The 25,172-nt window shown below is 39.6% G+C and overlaps 1 protein-coding gene across 6 annotated transcripts in view; it reads right to left on the bottom strand.

Moving 5' to 3' along the window:
* The window catches only part of SIPA1L1 (signal induced proliferation associated 1 like 1), a 447,306-nt gene that overhangs the window by 195,717 nt on the left and 226,417 nt on the right, over window positions 1–25,172 (bottom strand). For all 6 annotated transcript variants that reach the window (XM_034992842.1, XM_034992846.1, XM_034992844.1 and 3 more), the window contains one exon: window positions 504–565. The gene's annotated coding sequence lies outside the window, so the exon portion shown is untranslated. The remainder of the gene's footprint in view (window positions 1–503; window positions 566–25,172) is intronic.

Genomic DNA, 25,172 nt, shown 5'->3' on the forward strand with positions numbered 1-25,172 from the left:
AGAAGACTTCCGCCAGAAGCTCCTGGCAGACCTGCCTTCGAGTCTCGTCGGCTAGGACAGGATAACGGGACCGCTCCTGAAACCATCCTTCTGTCCAGGTAACACCCAACACTGGCTGATGCTTTGCGCATGAGGGGTCCATCATGGACAAAGCAGGGATGGGCCTGCCCCTAACCAGGGCTGACCCTGGAGCTCCTATATGGGAGATGGGTGGGATGCGTGATATGGATCCAATCCCAATGTCCGCTCTGCTGGTATTGACTGGGAATAAGCTGAGCAATACTGTGTTTATCTGAAGGTGAAATTAATCACTATCATGATGAATTTCTATATAAAGCTACACACTCAAAAAGTAGATGACCAAATGAATTGATCCCTTTGAGAAAGGCAGATTTTTAAAAACTTTGTTTCTGTATTTCCACTGCTCCAATGAGAAACTTAAAGACACAAAGTCAACACATTTTAAAGCAGGTAGGTCACAGGAAGTATAGGAGAGTACTTACTATATTCTTGTGCCATGGCTGCAGAAATTTAGATAATAGCATCCATATTAATAGTGAATAGCCTGAAAAGAAAAATATAAGATAGTTTAAAAAAACAGTTTAAAAACAGAAAAAAAATAGCTAAGTGCACAAGAAATTTCGCTAAAAGAAAATAGTTGCAAAAAAAAAAAAGTTTTATCTTTTTTCTGAAAGAGGCAAACCAGGCTTTTGAAAGTAGGCAGCTGCATTTTTTTTTTAAAGGTTTTATTTATTTATTTGACACACAGAGGGACAGCGAGAGAGGGAAACAAGCAGGGGGGGTGGGAGAGGAAGAAGCAGGTTTCCTGCAGAGCAGGGAGCCCGATGAGGGGCTCGATCCCAGAACTCTGGGATCACGACCTGAGCCGAAGGCCAGACACTTAATGACTGAGTCACCCAGGCGCCCCAGGCAGCTGCATTTAAATTAGAAGTTAGAAAAAACAGGGGCGCCTGGGTGGCTCGGCAGGTTCAGTGTCTAAGTTCAGTTAGGTCATATCTCAGGGTTCTGGGATCAGGATCCAGCCCCGCATCAGGCTTTGGGCTCAGCAGAGAATTTGCTTGTCCCTCTGCCCCTCCCCCTGCCCTCTCTCTCTCTCTCTCTCCAATAAATAAAACCCTTAAAAAAGGAGAAAACATCTGTAGTATTAGAGTATCTCTAAATATCTTCAAGTTCAAATCATCCGCATCTATTGTCAAATAAACTAAATACATTTTATTTTTTTAAAAGATTTTATTTATTTATTTGAGAGAGAGAAAATGAGAGAGAGAGCACATGAGAAGGAGGAGGGTCAGAGGGAAAAGCAGACTCCCTGTCGAGCAGGGAGTCCGATGCAGGACTCGATCCAGGGACTCCAGGATCATGACCTGAGCCTTAACCAACTGAGCCACCTAAGCGCCCACTAAATACATTTTAATCAACTAATATTGCCCTGGACTGCTATTTGTAAAACTGAAACAAAAACACAATTATTAAATGGACCTCAAAAATCATGTAGTCTATCCCCTAGAAAACCCATCTACCCTCTTCAAATCACTGCAAATTAGATAAATCAGCTTCAATTTCTAAATTCAGGGATATGAGGGAATAGGTCTCAGAATAAATACACATAGCGGATTCAAATATTTGATACTGCATGTTTATTAAAACTTTGAGTATTCAGAATACCATGAAACACTAAAGAAACACACCCACAGAACTAGGGACTCCAAGACCCTGGAAAGGTTTTGAATATTCCAAAGTGAAAGATGAGAACTTTGTCTCTATTCAGACCTTAGGACAAATAACAATATACCAAATCACACTCTAATTAAGAAGGACTTGACATAAAAATCGATCTCTGTTATGGTATTTCCTGGGGATGGTCTGCCCTGACAAGGCTGAGGATAGGTACTGTCCACATATCTACAAATACCATGTCCAATTTCACCTTCCTCGGTGTATGCACGGTTCGCCAATGTTGCGGGCATTAGTTAGTTTTGTAGAAACTTTTAGAAGAAAAGAACTTTCTCTCTACCTTCTCACATTCAGTTTCTAGGGGCCTGCTAATTAAACTGACAAGGACAAATTAACAGAAGAAAAGGTATATGTTTCTTTATTGATGTTAATATTTTTACATCCATGGGGATGTTACAGAAAACAAGTAAAAACCCAAAGAAGCAGTTCGACCCAGGGGCTTAAATACCATCTTAATAAGGGGCAATAAATTGTGCAGAAGGGACCAGACAGGAAAAGGGGATTGGGGCTCCTAAGGATGATAAATTGTGGAAAGATGACCAGGGAAGTCTATGGTAGATAGGACCGTTTAGTGAGATTATGCGGACCCAAGTTTCTCCAGTGATAAGAATGGTTCTTCTCTTCTTGGTATGGAGATGGGATGCACCTTTACAAATGGAAATCTATGCACCAATTTTCAGACAGGAAGGGGGAGGAAAGAGAACTCTTCCTGCATCTGCTATTTCTCAATTTCCCTCACTCAAAATAATCCTTGTGCCAAGTGGCATGTTTTGGGGTGGCATATTTTGGGGTGGCATATTCTGATCATCTTCAGGTTCACAGAAATAAAAACACCATTAAAAGAATAACAGTGCAAGTCTCAGAATGGAAGAAGATATTCGCAATACATATATCCAACAAAGGACTCGTTCAGAATATATAAAGAACTCTGATAAAACGATAAAAAGGCCACCTAAACAAGTAACCCAAATGGTCAATAAGCATATGAAAAGGTACTCAACCTCAGTTGTTACCCTTACTACAAAATAAAGCCACAATGAGATAGAATTACATACTGATTAAGATGGCTAAAACTGAAATCTGACAATACCAAGTCTTAGGATGTACAGCAATTCAGCTCTCATGCACTGCTGGTGGGGTGTGAACGAGAAAACAGCTGAGTAGAACCTAATAAAGCAGAATATAAACTTACAATGTAGCTCAACAATTCCACTCCCAGGGCAATGCCTACCAGGAATGCACATGCGCAGCCCCAAAGACACACACAGTAACAGTCAAGCATTAACTGTAATAGCCAAAACTCAGTGACAAATAAATTGTCGAGTATTCATACAATGAAATATTATACAGCGAGGGTCAGTGAGCTTTTTCTGCAAGAGTTAAACAATAAATATTTTTGGTTTTTCGGACCAAAGAGTCACTGAGCCCTGCTGCAACTACTCAACTTTGCATGTGGAGTACATTTACATAGATGATATGTAAATAAATGGGCATGGCTGTTGTGCCAATAAAACTTTATTTACAAAAACAGCCAACCCATACGCTGTAATTTGCCTGCTATATGGTAATAAATATAAATGGATCTTAACTAACACAACAACACAGATGAATCTCACAAACATAATGTTGAGACAAAGAAGCCGGACACATGAGAGAATACACTATACGATCCATTTTATGAAGTTCAAAAATAGGTAAACCTGTGTAAATCAGGATAATAGTTACCTTTGCGGTGGGAGGAGGGGTAAGAAGATATCAGAAAGGGGTGAACAGGGAATTTTGGTGTGCTAGTAATACGGATTCCCTGATTTGAGTGGTAGTTTCATGATCATGTTCAATTTGGGAAAATTCACCAAAGGGCTCACTTACAATTTACTTATCTTTGTATGTGTTAACTTAAATAAAAAAATAAAATATTTTAGTATTTTTTTATATAAATAAAGAATACAGGCCAGTAGTACAAGTGGATGCTTTCTCAAAGCCCAGGCTCCCCGGACATCAACTACTCTGAGCAGTAGCAAGCCTTGAGCCCCCGCAAGGCACAATCGTGAAATTCCCCCTTATCTAGTGTGATGTCTGCCGGCAACCAAACCTTTGCTCTGAGTTCCAGGTGGGGCTGTGGAGAATGAGCTGTGATTAGACAGAACACACAGGAGTGGCAGGAAGGGAATGCAACCCAGAGGGAGGAAGGAGAGTAACAGATGGCGGATGAAGAAACTGGTGGAAATAAGCCCCACATTTTCATATCATCTGCTGGATAATCTATACACAGAATAAAAGTCACATGAGCAGCTTAGAAACACAGTTTGGAAGGTCACTGAATGTGCCCTTTGGACAAAAATAACGACATTTTAAAAGCTAACTAGGGCTCTTAAAACACTGTTGAATAGATTTGTTTCCCAACCATTCTTATACCATACACAAAGATAAATTCTAAATGGATGAAAGACCTCAATGTGAGACAGGAATCCATCAAAATCCTAGAAGAGAACATAGACAGTAACCTCTTCAACATCAGCCACAGCAACTTCTTTCAAGACACCTCTCCGAAGGCAAGTGAAACAAAAGGGAAAATGGACTTTTGGGACTTCATCAAGATAAAAAGCTTCTGCACAGCAAAGGAAGCAGTCAACAAAATAAAAAGGCAACCCACAGAACGGGAGATGTTTGCAAATGACACTACAGATAAAAGGCTGGTATCCAAGATCTGTAAAGAACTTCTCAAACTCAACACCCAAAAACCAAATAATCAGGTCAAAAAATGGGCAGAAGACATGAACAGACACTTGTCCAAAGAAGACATACAAATGGCTAACAGACACATGAAAAAATGTTCAACATCATTAGCCACCACAGAAATTCAAATCAAAACCACACTGAGATAACCACCTGAACACCAGTTAGAATGGCAAAAATTAACAAAACAGGAAACAATAAATGTTGGAGAGGATGTGGAGAAAGGGGAACCCTCTTAACACTGTTGGTGGGAATGCAAGTTGGTACAGCCACTTTGGCAAACAGTATGGAGGTTCCTCAAAAAGTTAAAAATAGAGCTACCCTACGATCCAGCAATTGCACTACTGGGTACTTACCCCAAAGACACAGATGTAGTGAAAAGAAGGAGCACATGCACCCCAATGTTCATAGCAGCAATGTTCACAATAGCCAAACCGTGGAAGGAGCCGAGATGTCCTTCAACAGACGAATGGATAAAGAAGATGTGGTCCATATATACAATGGAATATTACTCAGCCATCAGAAAGGATGAATACCCACCATTTGCATGGACATGGATCGAACTGGAGGGAATTATGCTAAGTGAAATAACTCAAGCACAGAAAGACAATTATCATGTGGCTTCACTTATGTGTGGAACATAAGGAATAACATGGAGGACATTAGGAGAAGGAAGGGAAAAATGAAGGGGGGAATCTGAGGGGGAGATGAACCATGAGAGACTAAGGATGCCAGGAAACAAACTGAGGGTTTCAGAGGGGAGGGGGATGGGGGGATGGGTTAGCCCGGTGATGGGTATTAAGGAGGGCATGTATTGCATGAAGCACTGGGTGTTATACACAAACAATGAATCATGGAACACTCCATCAAAAACTAATGATGTACTGTATGGTGACTAACATAACATTAAAAAAAAAAAAGATTTGTTTCCAGTACAATTTCTTCCAGCTTTTCAAGTTGAGGAAACAAACCTGACAGATAAAAATAGCCTTGACCTCCTAGGTCTGTGTACTTAAAACAGTTTCTATACCTTGACTTCATCTTAACCATCCATGCCATGTCTAAAATTTAATTAGATATGTAACATACCAGGGATCAGAGGAAGCCATTAAATTACCAGGGTTATGCCCAAATATATTGGGAGAGGCAGAGAATACAAAGATGCCATGAACAACAAGATCATGGGCACATCATACGGATTCACATTTTCTTTGGAGGTGCTTATATCATGAGTGAAATTAAGAGCAAAGGAATAAAGAAAACGTAAGTGAAGAAAAGTGAAATCCATTCACTATACTGCATTTAGTGCCTAACTGGTATGTGCAAGAAATTGACCTAGATGCTGGAAACACAAATATAAAGTTCCTGTCTTTAAGGAGCTCACAGTTATAAAGAAGCTGACAAGCCTATGCATCAATAATTTAACTTAAATGTCATAACAGTTACACAATATTCACAAGTGCTATGGAGATAGAAATTAACAGGAGAGAATTATTATGGAGGAGGTGTGGGGAGAAAGGGTAAGGAAAGGAAGTCTTCCCATACATAGCAGGCAAGAGCTGAAATGGGTTTTGAATGACTAAAGGTGAGCAAGGTAAGAAGAAGGAGAAGAGCATCATTCTAGGCAGAGGGAGAGAGTGTGCAAAGGCAGGAATGAGCCAGTCATACCTGAGGAGTAACAAGAAATCTGCAGCAGCCAGAACATGGAGGGCAGGACAAGCCAAGACTGAGATGGCAGAGGAAACTGTCAATTATACTAAATTGGAATTTTATTCTACAGACATTACAAAGCCACTAGGGTAGAAATTAGGGGGTGGAAATGGAATAAAAGGAACAGAGGGGAGGGACGGGTCTCCAAATACACCTTCTTGTCTAGTTTTGACATTCATAAACATGGTAATGCTTCACAAAAATCAAGAAAAGTAAGTAATTAAAATCAACCAGTATGTGGGGGTAATTCAAAATGAAACACAATCAATGACAAATGGACTGCATTATAAATGCACAACATAACCACGCTTAAGGGGATGTAGGGGGAAAAACTAACCTAGCCTCTTTGGAGACCACTGTCTTGACTATATACTGAGGCTAGAGACAAAACAAAGAAAGAAAGAAGAAAGGCCAGAATGATCTCTGTGGTGTTGAACTCAAATCAGAAATACCATGTTTTTTAATATATGTATTTCAATAGGTGATGACAGATACAGGCGTAGCTTGGACAAACTGTGGGTTCAGTTCCAGACCACCACAAGGCAGCAAATATTGCAATAAACCAAATCAAATAAATTTTTTGGTTTCCCAGCAAAAAAAAAAAAAAAAATTATGTTTACACTACAAGTCTATTAAGTAGCATTATGTCTAAAAAAAAAAATCCCAATATATATAAATTTAAAAATACTTTATCGAAAAATGCTAACCATCATTTGAGTTTTCAGCGAGTCATAATCTTGCTGATGAAGGTCTTGTCTTGATGTTGATGGCTGCTGACTGATCAGGGTGGTGGCTGCTGAAGGTTAGGTGGCTGCGGCAATTTCTTAAAATAAGACAACCATGAGGTCTGCTGCATCGATGGGACTCTTCCTTTCACGAACAATTTCTCAGTAGCACGTGAAGCTGTTTGATAGCATTTCATCCATGGCAGAACTTCTTTCAAAACTGGAGTCAATCTTCTCATATCCTGCACTGTTTTATCAACTAAGTTCATGTAATAGTTTAAATCCTTTGCTGTCATTCCAACAATCTTCCCAGCATCTTCACCAGAAGATTCCATCTCAAGAAACCACTTTCTTTGCTCATCCATAAGCAGCAGCTCCTCATCAGTTAAAACTTTATCACGAGATCGCAGCAATTCAGTCCCATCTTCAAGCTCCACTTCTAATTCCAGTTCTCTTGCTGTTTCCACCACATCTGCAGTTACGTCCTCCACTGAAGTCTTGAACCCTTCAGAGTCGTCCCTGAAGGCTGGAATCAACTTCTTCAAAACTCCTGTTAATGTATTTTGACCTCTTCCCATGAATCATGAATGTTCTTAATGGCATCTAGAATGGTGAATCCTTTCTAGAAGGTTTTCAATTTACTTTGCCCAGATCCATCAGAGGAACCACTATCTGTGTGGCAGCTATAGCCCTTACGAATACATTTCTTAAAGAGTAAGACCTGAAAGTTGAAATGACTCCTTGATCCATGGGTTGCACAATGGATGTTGTGTTAGCAGGCATGAAACCATTAACCTTGCTGTCCATCTCCATCAGAGCTTTTGCGTGACCAAGTGCACTGTCAATGAGTAGTCATATTTTAAAAGGAAACTTTTTTTTTCTGAGCAGTTTCCAACAGTGGGCTTAAAATACTCTGTAATCCATGTTGTAAACAGATGTGCTGTTATCTAGGCTTTGCTGTTCCATTTAGAGAACACAGGCAAAGTAAATTTAGCATTATTCTGAAGGGACCTAGGATTTTTAGAATGGTCAGTGAGCACTGGCTTCCACTGAAAGTCACCAGCTGTGTTAGCCCCTAACAAGGGAGTCAGCCTGGCCTTTGAGGCTTTGAAGCCAGGCACTGACTTCTCCTCTCTAGCTATGGAAGTCCCAGATGGCATCTTCTTCCAATAGAAGGCTGTTTACTCTACACTGAAAATCTGTTGTTAAGTGCAGCCACCTTCATGAATGATCTTAGCTGGATCTTCTGCATAATGTGCTGCAGCTTCTCCATCAGCACTTGCTGCTTCACCTTGCACTTGGATGTGGAGACGGCTCCTTTCCTTAACGTCGTGACCCAACCTCTGCTAGGTTCAGACTTTTCTTCTGCAGCTTCCTCACCTGTCGCAGGCTTTATAAAATTGAAGAGTTAGGGCCTTGCTCTGGATTAGGCTTTGGCTTAAGGAAATGTTGTGCCTGGTTTGATCTTCTATCCAGACCACTAAAAGTTTCTCCGTATCAGCAGTAAGGCTGCTTCATTTTCTTATCATTCTTGGGTCCACCGAAGTAGCACTTTTAATTTCCTTCAAGAACTTTTCCCTTGCAGTCACGACTTGGCTTTTTGGCACAAGAAGCCTAGCTTTTGGCCTATCTCAGCTTTCCACATGCCTTCCTCACTAAACGTAATCATTTCTAGCTTTTTATGTAAAGTGAGACGCATGCCTCTCTTCCTTTCACTTGAACACTTAGAGGCCATTGCAAGGTTATTAATTAGTCTAATGTCAAAGTGTTGTGTCTCCAGGAGTAGGGAGGCCCGAAGAGAAGGACGGCGATGGGTACGGGCTGGTCAGTGGAGCAGTCAGAACACACAAACATTTATCAGTTAAGTTCACCATCTTATATGGGCAGGATTTATGAGGCCCAAAACAATTATATCAGTTACAATTACCCTGATCACAGATCACCATAACAAATGTAGTAATAATGAAAAAGTTTGAAATATTCTGAGAATTTCCAAAATGTGCCAGAGAGACATGAAGTGAGCCAATGCAGTTGGAAAAATGGAGCCGAAAGGCTTGCTCAAACAGGGCTGCCACAAACTGTCAATTTGTAGAAAACACAAGATCTGTGAATACTAATAAAATAAAGCGCAGTGAAACGAGGTATGCCTGCACTGTTATTCTTTCTTATAATATACTACTACCATTATTTATCTTGTAGCCCAACCTGTCCCAGATCTGGCCAGTGGAAACCCCTTCAAGATGGCTTCCAGGTCATTTTCATATGACCCTAACACTCTCTGAGCATTTCCTTACTTCCTGAAAATAGATGTTTCAGCCTCATTTTGTACTTTCTTTTCTTGAAATGAGCCAAGGAACCCTGGTTCCTTTTATCAGAAAGTGGTATTTAGAAATCAAAATCCAAGTGCTAGATGTGTTCATTGCCAGTGGGGAATGCTCCGAGACACACTTACAGTGACAGAGGTGGGGAATATACATGTATATGTGCTTATACACACACGCGCGCGTGCACACTTACATCTACATCCACAGGACTTTCCAAGGCACAAGACAAGGTGATTATATATAAAGTTTACATGAAAAGTCAAAGGCTCAAGAAGAATCAACATATTCCATAAGAAGAAGATGGTGGTGAGGCACTTACCCTACAAACTATCAGTTTCAACACCGCAGGAATTGTAGATTAATACAGAAAGGTTGACTTATTTAATACTGGTACTTGCACATATGTCCATTTATGTGGGGTAAAAACTAAATTGAATCTCTATTCCACTCTCTACAGAAAAATCAATTCTAATTTAACTAAAGACTTGCATATAAAAGGCAGGATTATAAAACTTTTAGTAGACAATAAAAGAATATTTTATGGCTTTAGAATAGGTTAGCAACATAAAAAAGAATAACTATAAAGAAAAATAAATTCATTCTACATTAAAATAAAAAAACTTCTGTTCACTAAAAGTCACCATAAAAAAGGCTAAACCACAAATGAGAAAACATATAAACAACAAAACAGTAAGTATCTAGAATATATCTTTTATGAATTTCTAAGAAAGATAATCCGAGAGAAAAATGGACAAAAGTTATAAAAGAAAATATAAAAGGTCCTTATATACATAAAACGGTATTTCTTTAGTAATTAGGGAAACAAAAAGCCCATTTCCACGTCCATCAACTTGACTAACTTTAACGATCAGACTATGTCAAGCGTGTGGCACAGACGCGGAGCAGGGCGAACGTTCAGACTCTCAGGTGGGAGTTGTACATTGGTACAATCACTTTTGGAAAACAGTCAAGCATGGGTATATCTTACTGGCCAACAATCCACTCCTCAGTTTATGGTCAGGAGGAGAACTGTCACCCAGAGACAAATACAATTGTTCCTAACCACACAAAAGTGCAACCAACCCAAATTCCAACAGTAGAACAGGAAAATAAAATGTGGTTTTGTTTACAGCAAAATCAGTGAACTCTGATGCTAAATGCATGAGTGTGGAAAAATTCAAGGGGACAATCTCCCTAAATACTTGTACAACAAGGAATTAGTTACATACAAAATTTTAACGAATTAGATTACAAGCTCACTAAAGGCTGGGTCAATACTACTTAATAGTCATTAAAAGCCTCCTACGGTTTTATGCTCCGTACTGCGGATGTTTCCAAGACATAGACCATTAAGTCCTCCAAGAGATAATAATATAATTCTCTATAGCTTTGAACACAATATTGAGCCCATGGCAAACATTAGATTAAACAAAACAAAAACTATACATCTCGTTTGTTACTTAAAGAAGAGGATACTTATTTCCCAAAGTGCAATTAAAACACTTGAGAAGGCATCATCCACACTGTGGTTTTTCAAAAGAAAAAATATATAAAGACCAAAAAAAAACCCGTTATTCTGTCAGTCCACTACCAGGACGGAGGAGACTGCTACTCTTAGGCTCGTATCAATTAGACTACTAATTCATTTAAAAATATGTATTACAACAATATAACTTTCTCCAAAAATAAATAACTTTTCAAATCAATACCATGAGATTAGAAATGAAACATCTCTACGAACACAACTGCTCAGAGTTGTAGCATTAAACCTCTAATAGTGATCAACACTGGTGTCACCCACCATTTGCTAAGCTGACCTGGCCGGGAGGTTCAAGTGAGGTGCACCCCTAGGGAACCACCCTCAAAGCAAAAGTTACTTTACACGGTAAGGTTAACATACTTTAACAATGTGGAAAAAATCATAACCTACGTATTTAAATTTGGCATTGAAGATACATTTTTTTTTATTTTAAATGTCATAAATAGTGTTCAGAACTTAAGACTCTTATGGTCCATATTTTATATGGGTAGGAGTATGTACAAAATCTTTAAAACGAGTCGCAAGTCAAATAGAGACATCAAGTGACAGTTCTACCTGATTCACCTCGAATTCATTTTGTTTGCTTTCTAACGGCGTTATTTTAAAAAGAGCAATTCCACAGCCCATAGAAGAGATTTCTATTTTAAGCAGAGGTAACAATCTTTCCTCATGTAAGAAGCAATTACGGGGGTAAGAGAAAAAACAAAGTACAGGGGCGCACAGTAGCAGCAGGCCGGGGAAAGCATTCACTTTCATACTCAAGGGTATGCCCTAAGTGTATCAGTCTACCAGTCACTTAATTTATTAAGCCATAATGTTGCTACATGAATTTGTCATTCTTTCCTTCAGAGAACACTGAATAATCCGAAGGCAATGTTTGCTTTCCTCTCTACAGTAACAACTGTGCATTTGGCCTGAATTCTAAATAACCAGGTTCTTTTGAAATTCAGCCAATATACAGATCTTTTCACTAAAAATAAGCATGGAGGAAACAGGCTCAAATCATAAATGTCATATTTATAACTACTCAAAATGGGAAAGAACAGCCTTCTCCGGCAATTTGGATAAACATGCACAGACCTCACCATCACCGCACCTGCTCCACCACCACTAAAAACGGAATTTTTAAGAACTTGAAGCGTAACCATTCCGTCGGATGTTTGACAATCTCAGCATGGGTGCCCTCAAATCTACTGACGGAACGCTCATCCGATCACATGGTGTCTTTCTACACTGGTTAAGCCTCCATTAGGTGTGATGGCTTCCTATGTTAACTTGACTAGATAGTGCTCAGTTATTTAATCAAACACTAATTTAGGTTTTGCTGTGAAGGTATTTTCTAGATGTGATGAACAGCTACAATCAGTTGACTTTAAGTAAAAGAGATTATCCCTGATAATGTGGGAAGGCCTCATCCAATTAGCTGAAGGCGTTATTCCCAAACACTGAAGTTTCCTAAAGAAGAAGGAATTCCTCAAACCATCAGCATTAACTTCTGCCCGAGTTTTCAGCCTGCCGGTCTGCCCTACAGATTTCAGACCTATAGCCCACACAAATGCATAAGCCACTTCTTTAAAATAAACCTAAGTGTCCCTCTCTGGATGAATGGATAAACAAACTGCAGTGTGTATCTACAATGGAGTATTAGTCAGCCACAAAAAAAGAAGAAATTCTATCATATGTGATAACATGGATGGACCTTGAAGGCATTATGCTAGGTGAAGTAAGTCAGAGAAAGACAAAGACAAATACTATATGTGAGATCTAAAACAAAACAAAACAAAACCAAATTCATAGAAAAAGAAATCAGACTTATGGTTATCAGAGGCAGAGGGTCGGGGAGGGGGAATTGGAGGAAAGCGGTCAAAAGGTACAATCTTCCAATCTCCCAGTTATAAGATACAGAAGTACTAGGGATGAAATATACAACATGATGACTACAGGTAACACCTCTGTATGATATATGGGGAGGTTGTTCAGAGAGTAAATCCTAAGAGTTCTCATCACAAGGAAAAACATTTTTTTCCTTTTTTTCTCTCTTTTCTTTTGACTGTTACCTGCATGAGAAAATGGGCGTCAGCTAACCTGTTATGGCAATCATTTCACAGTATATGTAAATCAACCACCATGCTGTGCGCCTTAAGCTTATACAGTGATGTATGTCCATTATTTCTCAATCAAACTGGGGGAAAATATATCTTATGTATATGTATACTATGTACACACATGTGCATATGTGTGTATTCCTATTGATTGTTTCTCTAGAGAGTCTTGATTGATACACTGGGCAAAATGAGAATCCCGCTACAAGTTTTAAAGGTTTTGGTCATACAAAGAAAAAAACACCTTAATTTAATTCAGTTTACCTAGGAAAACAAGACCACAAAAACCCAGTGACTGAGACACTCCCCACCGGCTAAAATAGAAGCAGACTTGCGAGAAGGGCACCACAGTATCAGTATGACAAAATGCTGTAGCAAGAACAGGGGAACAGGAGTTCTAACTTGGGGTCTGGGGAAGGGGCAGGAGAGCAGGAAGGAAACTGGGCAAAACAGAGAAGGCCGCACCACAGCAGAGCTGTCAGGTTTCCTCAAACTTGAGGAAGGAGTTCCTCAAACCATCAGAACTTATTCAGCTGACCTTTTTAATTCAGCTAACAGTATTTCAGGACTTACTATGTTGCAGGTGTTTGACCTTGTCTATCCCATCCAAATGTTCACAACACCATTAAGGGGCAGATACTACTGCTGTCCACAATTCTCAGGGGGTCGGGGAAGCTAAAGGTATGATTCTACAAGGTGACATAGCTACTAAGTGGTACTGGATCACAGTTTTGAACCTAGGTTTGAGGTCGGGCTACTACTGAGCTGTAAGTTTCCCTAACAGTACTTCCCAGGCAGAATGACAGCGCAAAAACCTTCCAAGCCCAAGAACCTTATGAACAATGCCACAGAATTATCAAAAGTAAATGGCAAACTACATGTGAGGTCTGTTCACAGAGAGGGGACTGAAGGAAAACAGCATGAGCCGGAACAGAAAGGTACAACCGTATGAAAAGAGAAGATTTCTGGTTCAAAACTGCTAGTAACTCACAAATTTACCTTTTGACCTCCCTCCCATCTCAAATTTTGTGAGAAATATTTTAAAAAAATAAATAAATGCACAGAAATTACAGGAAATCCCAGTACACATGGCACTGGCGATCAGAGTGGTGACAAATTCTAAGAAATAGAAAGCATACTGAAGCAGACTGAAAATGGAATTCAACAGAACTGACAGACACCTTAGAAATAAGAGGATAGACCTTCAAATAAATGTTCCCAGCAGACTACAGGAAAACCTAACAAACAAGTGTCAGCAAAAATACACCTTGGATGGTGAGGCAAGTCATTAAAGAATGTGACGGACGGCAGCATTGGTCCCTTCTCCGTGAGAACATATTGGGTGGTATCAGCCCCTGGATTAAAGCCATGGAAACACCCACAGTGATCCTTTGGACTTTTGGGAAATAAAAGTAACGAAGGGTGGACCACAGCAGATCACGTAAGTCCTGCAGCTGGATTCTACACCCGAGAGAAGCTAGACAATGTTCCACAGAACTAATAATGAAGCTCACCTGCACTCAGAAGACAAGCAACCCACACATCTTAAGGAAAACTCACCCTACCATTATGGCTGGCCCACTCACCATGGCTCCTGTAAATCAGAGCCCACACGCACAATCAGGTAAACAGAAACTCTATGACAAATGCCGAAGTCAACCTTTTGGCTCTATCATTTACTACAAATAAATCTATGATAAACAACCAAAGGAGTTTAAAACATGACACCTCAAAACATTTCGATTTGGTACACTGACTTTTTTGACTTAAAAAAACCACAAGTGCAAGAAAGGCACACTGACCTCCCCTTTTCTTCCTGAGAACAGGAGATAAAACTCCCATATGAAAACTCCCATTCCTGTGCCTGGAAGAAAAGGACATTCTGATCACCAGATAGGAAGTCGAGGCTGAGAAGAATCTGTACAAACAAATCTTTTTAAAAGAAAGCCTATTACCTTAATTTAGCCTCCCCATACATTTTAGTTTCTTTTCCACAATGACTCTCTTCGTTCAACCTAATACAGAAACGCTTAGGCCCCAGTTCTTCAGGTCTTCATTTTCCTGCTAAAGCTCCCATGTACATGTTTCAAAAAGAAAAAAAAAAGATTGTATGCTTTTCTAATTTGTCTTATGTCAACTTAATTCTCAGGCCCAGCCAGAGAGCCTAAGAGGGTAAAGTTTTACCTCCCCTACACAATCACTATCCTCTCCAGAAAAATCTACAACATGGAAAGAAACATCAAATTCAAGAATGCCAAAGAAAAAAAGAGTTAAAGTGAAAAAAACATGTTTCTAAAGGGATAAAAAATTTCCTCAAGAAATTCAAGGAAATACAATATCTGCACACAAAAAAAGAGAAAATAATTGTTTTTGGTTAAAATAAGATCATTGGGAAATAAAAGTAATGAAGGGTAGATCACAGCAGATCATGTAGGTCCTGCAGCTGGATTCTACACCCTGGATCCACCCCCAGTGGACATCCCGGGTTCTGTCCATTATCCTCTCCCTTTGGCTTCGTCCCTTCTACCTATTTACAAGTCCAAATCTCCCTTCATTCATAAAAAGCTTTTCCCTTGACCCAGATCTCTCTCCGAAATAAAAAAGCAATGAGGTAAGAAGGTGTCAATGATGATTTGGAAGTTCCTCACTTAAATAACTGGGTGGATGGTTCTCTCATTAGATGAACAGAGACAGAAGAGAAGAATGGGAGATGGACAGGGGAGTGCTTGATAATAACAAAGAACACATAAAGTGCCTTTACAGAAAGAGCTTATAAACTAGGAGCCTATATACTGAACTTGGTCCATAGACATATTTTTTTTGGCCCACATAGTGTTTTAAAAAATTCAACCCATCCTTTAAAATTCAGACTGTTTAACGAGCAAATCCTCATTTACAGCTTTTCTTAAAAAAAAAAAGAAAGAAAGAAAAAGAAAAACCTGGGAGATCTGGTAACCTTGGGCTCACATTCCCACATAACATCAAATGGCCGGAGCTAAACAGCCTGCATGGGGTCTCCCCTCCACACTGTCCCCAACTCTGTCTTCCTGACCCCGAGCCTATGTCAACGGCCATTTATCACTCCACTTACTCTGTTGTTTTTCTTAGTGTAGAAAAATATTTTTTCTTACCCTGAGGCCTGCTTTTACTCATTGACATTGTTGGCCAGGCACTTAAGCTTGCAAATCTGCTACAGAAGCAGAGTCCAGAAAGGAGTTGAAAATATGGGTCTCTGGCTATTCATGGGAGACAGTGCTTGAGATGTGGTTTAAGGTGGGTTTGAAATAGGTTAAACGGAAGAGGGCTGAGCTCACAAAAGAGAATATATAAAAGAAGACAGCAACCATGGATGGAACTCTAGGAAATACGCATAATTCAAGACAGTAAAAGAAAGGTAACAGTAAGTGAAAGGTAATTTCAAGGAGTAAGATACTCAAGAAGGATTTAACTATGTGGATGGTGCACAGATTACAGCAAAAATTCACTCAGTTATGACACTAGCGCTGCAGAGAGAGATCAGAGTCCCCCATAAGGTAACTTATTTAATTACAAAACCAACAAACAACATCAATCAAAATCTACAACAAAATCAACTTAAACTACCTGGGAAACAGGACTACTTAGCAGTTGGTTAAGGTAGAAACAGAAGGATGTGTCTCTGAATTACTGTCAATGTCAATACTATCACGAAGTTCTCAAAAGCCATTTTTCATTGGCCAGAATTACAGGGTATCTAAATAACTTAAGTTTTATCTTACCTGTTAAAAAATTTCCAAAAGAAAAGCGAAGGCAGAAAAAAATATGAGGCACAATTCAACAACAAAATTTTCCTTAAAATTATCCACGTAAGAGAATAACTTGTACTACTAAATAAAACTGTTCAGTTAACACAGGGGAAAAGTTGCTACATTTTCCTGCAAATTTCTATATAATGAGGAGAGAAAAAGCCCATTTCACATTAGATGAGTTGTAAAAATTTAAAGCATCAACACTGGCAAAAGCCACCAGACTATGAATAAGCAGGAATACCTCTGCATATATGGTTTAAAAAGATGACAATTTGGAAATTCTACAGTCTAAGATAGGTAACTCTGTTAGGTCTTTTGTACTAGATGATGAGATAGAGAAATGGGATATGAAACACTGACATAAATTTTAAAAAAATACAAATTCAATATTAAGCATATGCGGAAGTGTACACCCTCGTTAACAATCAAGAAATACACATTAAAGCAAAAATGTAGTCATCATTTTAGAACTATCAAATTACCCATGTAACAGTTTGTATACTTATAACTATCTAGTGAAGGGAAGCAGAATATGTGATCCCAACATATGCTACTTTGCCATGTGAATGAAAGCAACCAAAGCCTACAGACTCAGGAAGAGTTGGGTTTTTCTTGTTGTCTTTTTGTTTGTTTTTTTCACCTATCCCTTAACTACCTAAAAGAATTTCAATACAGGCTCTGTTCGTCTGTCTTATGTCAATTTAATTATTAGACCAGCCAAAGAACCTAGGTAAAAGCGAAAAATTTCCTCCACTGCGGTTTCGGCACCCGACGTCCACTGGCTGGACATCACACATGTTCTGGGGCTGCGGAAGCTGACAGGATCCCACAGAAAGTACGATTTTTTTTTTTTTTTTTAAGATTTATTTATTTCTTTGACAGAGAGAGACACAGCGAGAGAGGGAACACAAGCAGGGGGAGTGGGAGAGGGAGAAGCAGGCTTCCTGCTGAGCAGGGAGCCCAAAGCGGGGCTCAATCCCAGGACTCTGGGATCACGACCGGAGCCCAAGGCAGACGCTTAACGACTGAGCCACCCAGGCGCCCCGAAAGAAAGAATTCTTACCACACCAGTCCCCTGGGTCTCTGCCTGCAGGGTCATGTGGAAGTGAGAGTGGTAAGAATTTTTTTTTTCTGAAATTCAAATCAGCAGGAGAAAATATGAATTCTGTGTGAATCAGTTCCTTGGGTACAGCAACTCTAGTAATGATTTGTTATGAGTACTCTTATTTTCTTTTGATCCCCTTCCTCTCAGAGATGATCACTGGTTTCTTTTATCTCTCTTTTGCATTGTTTGTCCTAAGCAGAAAAACCATAGGGCAGAATGCAAGCATAGGTCCTATAAGCCTGTTGTTCAAGCCAGCCTCACAGACTGGTGAGTTCACAGTTCTCACCAGACCCGGGTCTGTTTACACAAACTTTGCTGTGGGTGCCTTATGTAAAAACCAGTTGAGGTTTTCCTTTTGTCTTGCTCTAAGAGAGCTTGGCTTTGTGACCAGTGAGAATGTTCTCGCTGGTCTCCACCATCCAAAAGGTGCAGGTACTGATGTTCAACCGGTGACCAGTCAAATAGACTAGGATTCCAAGACACAAAATCACAAGCAGCATCCTCTTTGTCTGGCCATGCCAGGTTTTAGGGGTTTGTCATACAGGGTCCTGGTCCATAAGGGAGGGGCCTTTGTCTTCTCGACCTTCACTGTCCTATTAGTGCTAGAGAAGTCCCATTCTGATAAAGCCTGCCCCATGTCACAGATTCCCAGGTCTCATTTCTTCCACTATACCATTCTTACTGCCTGTGACAAAGGTCTTCCCTTTCCTAGGCTAACTCTAGGAAAGAACTCTCCGGATATGCTAAGGGCTGCATCTTTTGCACTCTCTTTTGGGACACCTCGTTTCCATGGTTAAGCCATAAAAAGTCTTAATGGTTTGTATCACTACTGAGATTAATATAAGATCCTACTTGTCAATGGCCAGGTGATGGCCATATTGAACTGGCTATCTGTGCAAGAAAAAAATTTTTTAGAGCACTCTCATCCTACAGAAAGACAAAATTAGTAAGAGAACACAAAGGAATATAATGGCTAACTTTAAAGTCTGCCTTAATAAGATGAAAGAACAGAAATTAGACTCAGTACAAAAACTGGCACCCACATCCAACATAAATCCTCTCTCTTAAAATCCAGCCCCATCTCCTCAGCAAATCCCCTTAGCTCCCAAACCCTTCCACCCTCCTCAGAAAAATCCCTTCAACATCCAGTTGCCTGTTTTAGCTTCCCTTTCCCTACAAGATTTACAAAGAGCACCCCAGCCCAATCTCGAGGCCCACAATACACAGGTTACTCACGGGAATGCTCCAAGCCAGGAAGTGAATTTAGCAGAAGCACCCGCACTGCAGTAAGGCTCCCTCCATAATCAGGCTCTGCCAGCTTCAGGCCTTCTTACGTAATATCCTTTATGGATATATCCTAGATCTCCCCCAACCACAAAGAATTCATGTCCCATGGATAACAACATCTTTTAAATCATAAAGCCCATCTAACTACACTTTCAGAAGATCCTACCAAATTTAAAAGAAATTTAAAAGGTGAATGGCCATTCACAGTTCCACTCACAAGGATCTTGTTTTGCTGCTAAGAAGCGTTCTTCCCACCCATGATTCTACTGTAGTTACCAGATAAGCCAGGGCCCCCTGGGGCAGATGGGGGGGAACTTCACAAAAAAACAGATGGCCCCAAATTCTCCAGGCCTCCTGCAAATGACCAAGAAACGTCTCAGCTAGGGGCTGATATTCAGGGGCTAATAGAAACATTAGCAGAGGATTTCCTCTCTGAGGTGAATTGGTTTAAGGTTCAATTGTGCACACAGAAAGAAGGAGGGCATCTGAAGGCCTCTGTTGAATACTTTATGGACTTTTCAAAGGCATACTTCACTAGACCCTGAAGCTCCAGAACACAGAAATCTTTTAATCTCCACCTTAGTAGGGCAATTTCCCCCTAGTTTAAAAAGACAAATTCAAAATAACATGCTCAGCTAGGCTAGTCAACCTTGAACTATTAAAATGGAAGTAGCTACCCAATCCTTTGAAGATACCTTGCAGGAATGCAAGAAAAAAGGGGTTAATATCAATACTTCTTGATTTGCAACCTGCATCTTGAGAGAACCAAAAGTTTAGCTCCGAGAGAAACTCAAAACCCACTCAGATCCTTTCCTGTTTGCCCTCAGACATTAGCAGATGGTGCAAAAAATGAAGACAATGGAAGTACAATTGTCCTGCATGTGAGGAAAAGTAAAAACTTAAATAGTAATTACTCTAGGCTTCTGATAAAAAGACAAATGTATCCCAAACTAGGCGAAAATGTAAATTCTTTCTCTGTCCCTTGAAAATTTAACTCTTACATTGTCTTTAAAATGTAAACACCCCGGGGCTCCTGGGTGGCTCAGTCATTGTCTGCCTTCCACTCAGGTCATGATCCCAGGGTCCTGGGATCGAGTCCCACACCTCCCACACCGGGCTCCCTGCTCAGCAGGAAGCCTGCTTCTCCCTCTCCCACTCCCCCCTGCTTGTGTTCCCTCTCTCACTGTCTCTCTCTGTCAAATAAATAAATAAAATCTTTAAAAAAAATAAAAATTAAAAAAAAATGTAAACACCCCAGTAGATAACTAAAACACAGCCCACAATCTCCTAAGATGAAGGGGGAAAACGTGTGTGGGGCATGCTTTTTAAAATACAAACTTCTATAAAGGCTCCCTTGCCCAATCTATTCCACAGCCTCCGTGAGATTACTTCTCATGGACAAATATAAATCTTTAAGTTTAATGCAAACAAATTAGATTTACTGTTGATAAACAGAAGGTGATTGTAGAGAGAAAAATTATGTTTCAGTAATACACCTTTGTGGGTATTAAATTCTAGCACTGTTCATGGTTTTTAAGGTTCTGTTTGCTACCTATAAAATGGACTAGATCCTGAATTCTTCTAGTTTCCTCCAGTATTTGGCTACAGTAACTCTCCAAACTAACAATTCCAATTTTTCTCTCACACTTCTAACTTGGAATCACTGAAAACTAACACTGCTCTTTTCCTGAAGCCTGCAAACTAAAGTGGGTCAACTTGATATAAACTATAGAGAAATCACCATAACGGCTCATGTACAGAAAGTCGCCATGCCTCTTGCTGTGTAGGACACTCAGAAAGATCACCAGAGACATTCAACTGCAAACCAGGAACATCTATACCAAACTGGCACTGCCTCCCCTTGCTGTATCTGAAGACGCTTCAAGCCCGACATCTAGAAATCTCAACTGGCTGCTCTCAAGAACTCGGAAACTGGGATTACAATCTCCTCCAATTAACCACAGTTTTTTCTTTTGTTTCCACAAAACCGTTTCTTACTAAATACCTGACTGTTTTCCTGACATGAGTTTAACTGACCTGACCTATTGTCAGGACTAACAGACTGACCCAACGAGATGGAGCAATCTACCAACTCAACCTCTGCACCGTGAGAGTTCTCAGGCAAGTTTCAAAGGTGAGACTGAGTGCAGCAGAATCCACTTTGGCTCCACTAATGTGGATTATTTTGAGCTGACGGCAATCAAGGCCTACAGACTCAGAGGTGTTTTGTTTTGTTTTGCTTTTACCTCTCCCTTAACTGCCTAAAAGAATTTAGATAGAGGGCCTGTACCAGGAAGACAATATCAAAGATAACTTTTTATATGAAAAAAGTTGTACCTGCATGGCCTGGCAAGCATTTGTTCACCAAACGTCTGCTCTTCTAGTCTTCCTGGGATTTGTCTTCCCTCCCTTAGGGACCCAGACCCGTGTCCCCTACCCCTTAGCTCGTAAAAATGGACTGTAAGCCTCAATTGCCTGACTGCTGAGGAGCTTCTCATATCTTTGGGACTTCCATACATATGAAATTAAATTTGTTTTTCTCCTGTTAATCTGTCTTAAAATAGAATTAAATTGTTAGAAAAGCCAAAGGACCTAGAATGGAAGAAAGGAAAAGCTTTCCTTCCCTACGTTAGGAAAATAATTCTTATATCTTTGATACTAGTAAGCCTGAATTAAAACTGCTTGTGGCATTGTAAATTGGGGTAACACCTTTAAAAATAGGTGATGTTTAGCAAAATGCTCATCACGCTTGTCACCAATGGCACTCCTGGAAATGGATCTTATGTCAATAATACAACAGAAGCAAAAGGTTATATGAATGGATATATGCTCTGCTACAATGTTTTTTAAACAAAGCACAAAGAATCTGGAGACGAGTCAATTGTCTAACAATAAAAACACTATAAAAAAAATTATAGTGCATCAAAACTATAATCTCTAATTTACTGTCCTATAATGTAACAATAAGGAAGACAATGTGGACCCCTAGAAGATAATTGATACCATGTGAAGGTAGACAATAAAACAATATGCCTACAAAAAAAAAAAAAAAACCCAAAACCCAATATGCCTACCAAGATTACAACGAGGTAAAAAAACAAAATAAAAAGGGTTCGCATGTGATCAAGCCAAGGATGCAAATATTCAAAATGTGGAAATAATTAATAATACACTAGAGTAACAGATTTATGGAGCACTTTTTTTCATGTTTCAGTATTCTTTTAATAATATAGTAGATGAAATAGGAAGCAAATCTGGCACCATGGGATTATAAAATTGGCACAGAGACAGAAACTGCAGCCCATGTGTGTGAAGGAGAGAGCCAGAGAAAGCCAAATGCAAGAGCCGTAAAGAGGAGTTTGAACAAATGCACTAAAAAGAGGTTACCAGCTTTAGGAAACCAGAAGGCTACTAGGGACCTCGAGAAAGCAGTTTCAGTCAAACAGCAGAGACATAAATCTTCTGCAGAGCACCGAGGTATAAATAACGGAGGTGAGAAAGAGTGCCTGTGACTCGGGCAGTGCTGGGAAAGAAGCGGATGGTGGTCTGGGAGAAAAGAGAAAGGTGAGAGTAGTTTGGGGAAGGATCAGGGTTGAGCCAAGTGTTTTCAGGTTACAACCTAGGAGAGTGAATAATCAGTAAAGAGAAAAATTAAAATTTCAGGAAAGAAGGAACATAATGGAACGGCTCCTGGAAGCCACATGGGAAAGGACTTGAGTTACATGGAGCGGAGCGTGGCTTTTTCTTCTCGGCCCGCGGAAAGCACTCTGCTTGTTTCCAGAGGTAATACTCTAGTGAAAATTTTCCTATCTTCTTAGAATAAGAGACACATTAGAACATGTCTCCAACAGGATTTGCACATAAAAGCCACACAATTCAAATGATTCTCATACTGACTTCTAAAAAAGCTAGAGGTCCTAAGTTACACCCCAAATAAAATAATTCTGAGAGCGATGAGTATCTTGCACAGATCTAAAATTCACATTTGTCTCCATTTTAACATCACTGAAATCACGACCTATCTTATTATCGGTGGCATCTTAGCACTGTATCATAGTTTTATGGGGTTTTTTTCCTTGATGACAGATAAAATAATGTGACATAATGAGACATACAAAATGATGTGTCTTATAAATTGAAAATAGCTTCAATTCAATAAAATGTGGTATCCCTCTGTCCTCACAAACTCCTCTCTCAGGTTACCAGACAATTACAATAGAAGTGAGGAAAGGGAAATAAATCTTGGCAAATGCAATTTTAAGCTACTTTATTTTATAAAAATATAAAACTGTGAACATTTGGCCAGGCAGATTTCTGATTCTATCTATAATTAAATGATCCCCATGGTCCTGATTCAATAAAGTTTATTCATGTTCCTAAATGTAGCACATAAATCACATGTACACACATTTATGTTTCACAGCTCTCCATGTAAGTGATAGCCATTTCACAGCAAAGGGAGAGTGGCATTTAAGAAAAAAGGACTAGACCAGGGGCGCCTGGGTGGCTCAGTCGTTAAGTGTCTGCCTTCAGCTCAGGTCATGATCCCAGGGTCCTGGGATCGAGCCCCGCATCGGGCTCCCTGCTTGGCGGGAAGCCTGCTTCTCCCTCTGCCACTCTCCCTGCTTGTATTCCCTCTCTCGCTGTGTCTCTCTCTGTCAAATAAATAAATAAAATCTTTAAAAAAAATAACATTTGGTTACTCTGTGGTAAAAATAGTTTTTATACATGTAACATACAAACTATGTGTTGACTGTTTATGTTCTCAGTAAGGCTTCTAGTCAACAGTAGGCTATTAGTAGTTACGTTCTGGGGGAGTCAAAAATTATTTGTGGATTTTTTTCAGCTGTGAGGAGGGTTGGCACCCCTAGCCCTTGAGCTGTTCAAGGATCAACTGCGTGTATGTATATGCATGTGTGTGTCTGTGTGTATACACACACACACACATATATAAACAAATTTTAATGGCAATTTCATTGGTGCTTTAACCTCAATAAATGGGTTGTCTGGGGCGCCTGGGTGGCTCAGTCGTTAAGCATCTGCCTTCGGCTCAGGTCACGATCCCGGGGTCCTGGGATCGAGCCCCACATCGGGCTCCCTGCTCGGCGGAAAGTCTGCTTCTCCCTCTCCCACTGCCCCCCCCCCGCTTGTGTTCCTGCTCTCACTATCTCTCTCTCTGTCAAATAAATAAATAAAAATCTTTAATAAAAAAAATAAGATAAAATAAATGGGTTGTCTGGAAAGAAAAATACTTAATGAAATACTGACATTAAACACCTTTGGAAATTACCATAATTACAACAATTAACCACTCCAAACTGGCATGCACCACAAATTCTTTAATGTTTTATACAAATAAGGAAACCAATCTTGCCAGCCAATACATTTATTATACCCCTGCCTATACAACTGGAAACATACAAGATAATCAAGCCAGTGAAATTAGCATCTTAAAATGTCCCTTCAGCACAATCAACTTATGTTAGGGGCCAGTGATTGTCTCATAAAATATTTTAAAGTGATTCTGAATATAAACATGGGTTCAGCATCAATGCCAAAATAGGTACCATGCCAGAAAACTCTTTCCTCACCCTCTAGTTAACTATTATTAACTATGATTAACTGTGTTAATTTACAAAGCACTTTCCTACACTATCAAATGTAACAACTCCAGACCTTCCAATTTTTAAATAATATTACTTACACCATTTGAGGATAAACTGAGACTAAGTTCATCGTGCTGACATATATTAAGCACATTTCTTCAATGGAGACCACAGGCATCATGACTATAAAGTTTCAAGACCATCAGCCAGAAGAGATGTTACATGATCATCACATCATCAAGCAAGAAATTACAGCTAATTTTGTCTTATATAAAGGGGAATATGCAGTAGAATTCCATACTTTCAGGATTTTATCAACTGTCTTCTATAAAATATAGACAGTCGACATTTTCTTCCTTTTTTTTACTTGCTCATTTGTTTTTATTCTTTTTTAAAAAAACATTTTCTGATTATTTAATATAAGCAATGCATTATGTTAGAAGAAATAAACATTTCCTGCCCTGAAGAGAATTAGAATATACAGTAGAAAGAAA

The sequence above is a fragment of the Mirounga leonina genome, unplaced genomic scaffold (assembly GCF_011800145.1).
Source record: "Mirounga leonina isolate KUSES-001 unplaced genomic scaffold, KU_Mleo_1.0 Mir_82, whole genome shotgun sequence".
Taxonomy (NCBI): Eukaryota; Metazoa; Chordata; class Mammalia; order Carnivora; family Phocidae; genus Mirounga; species Mirounga leonina.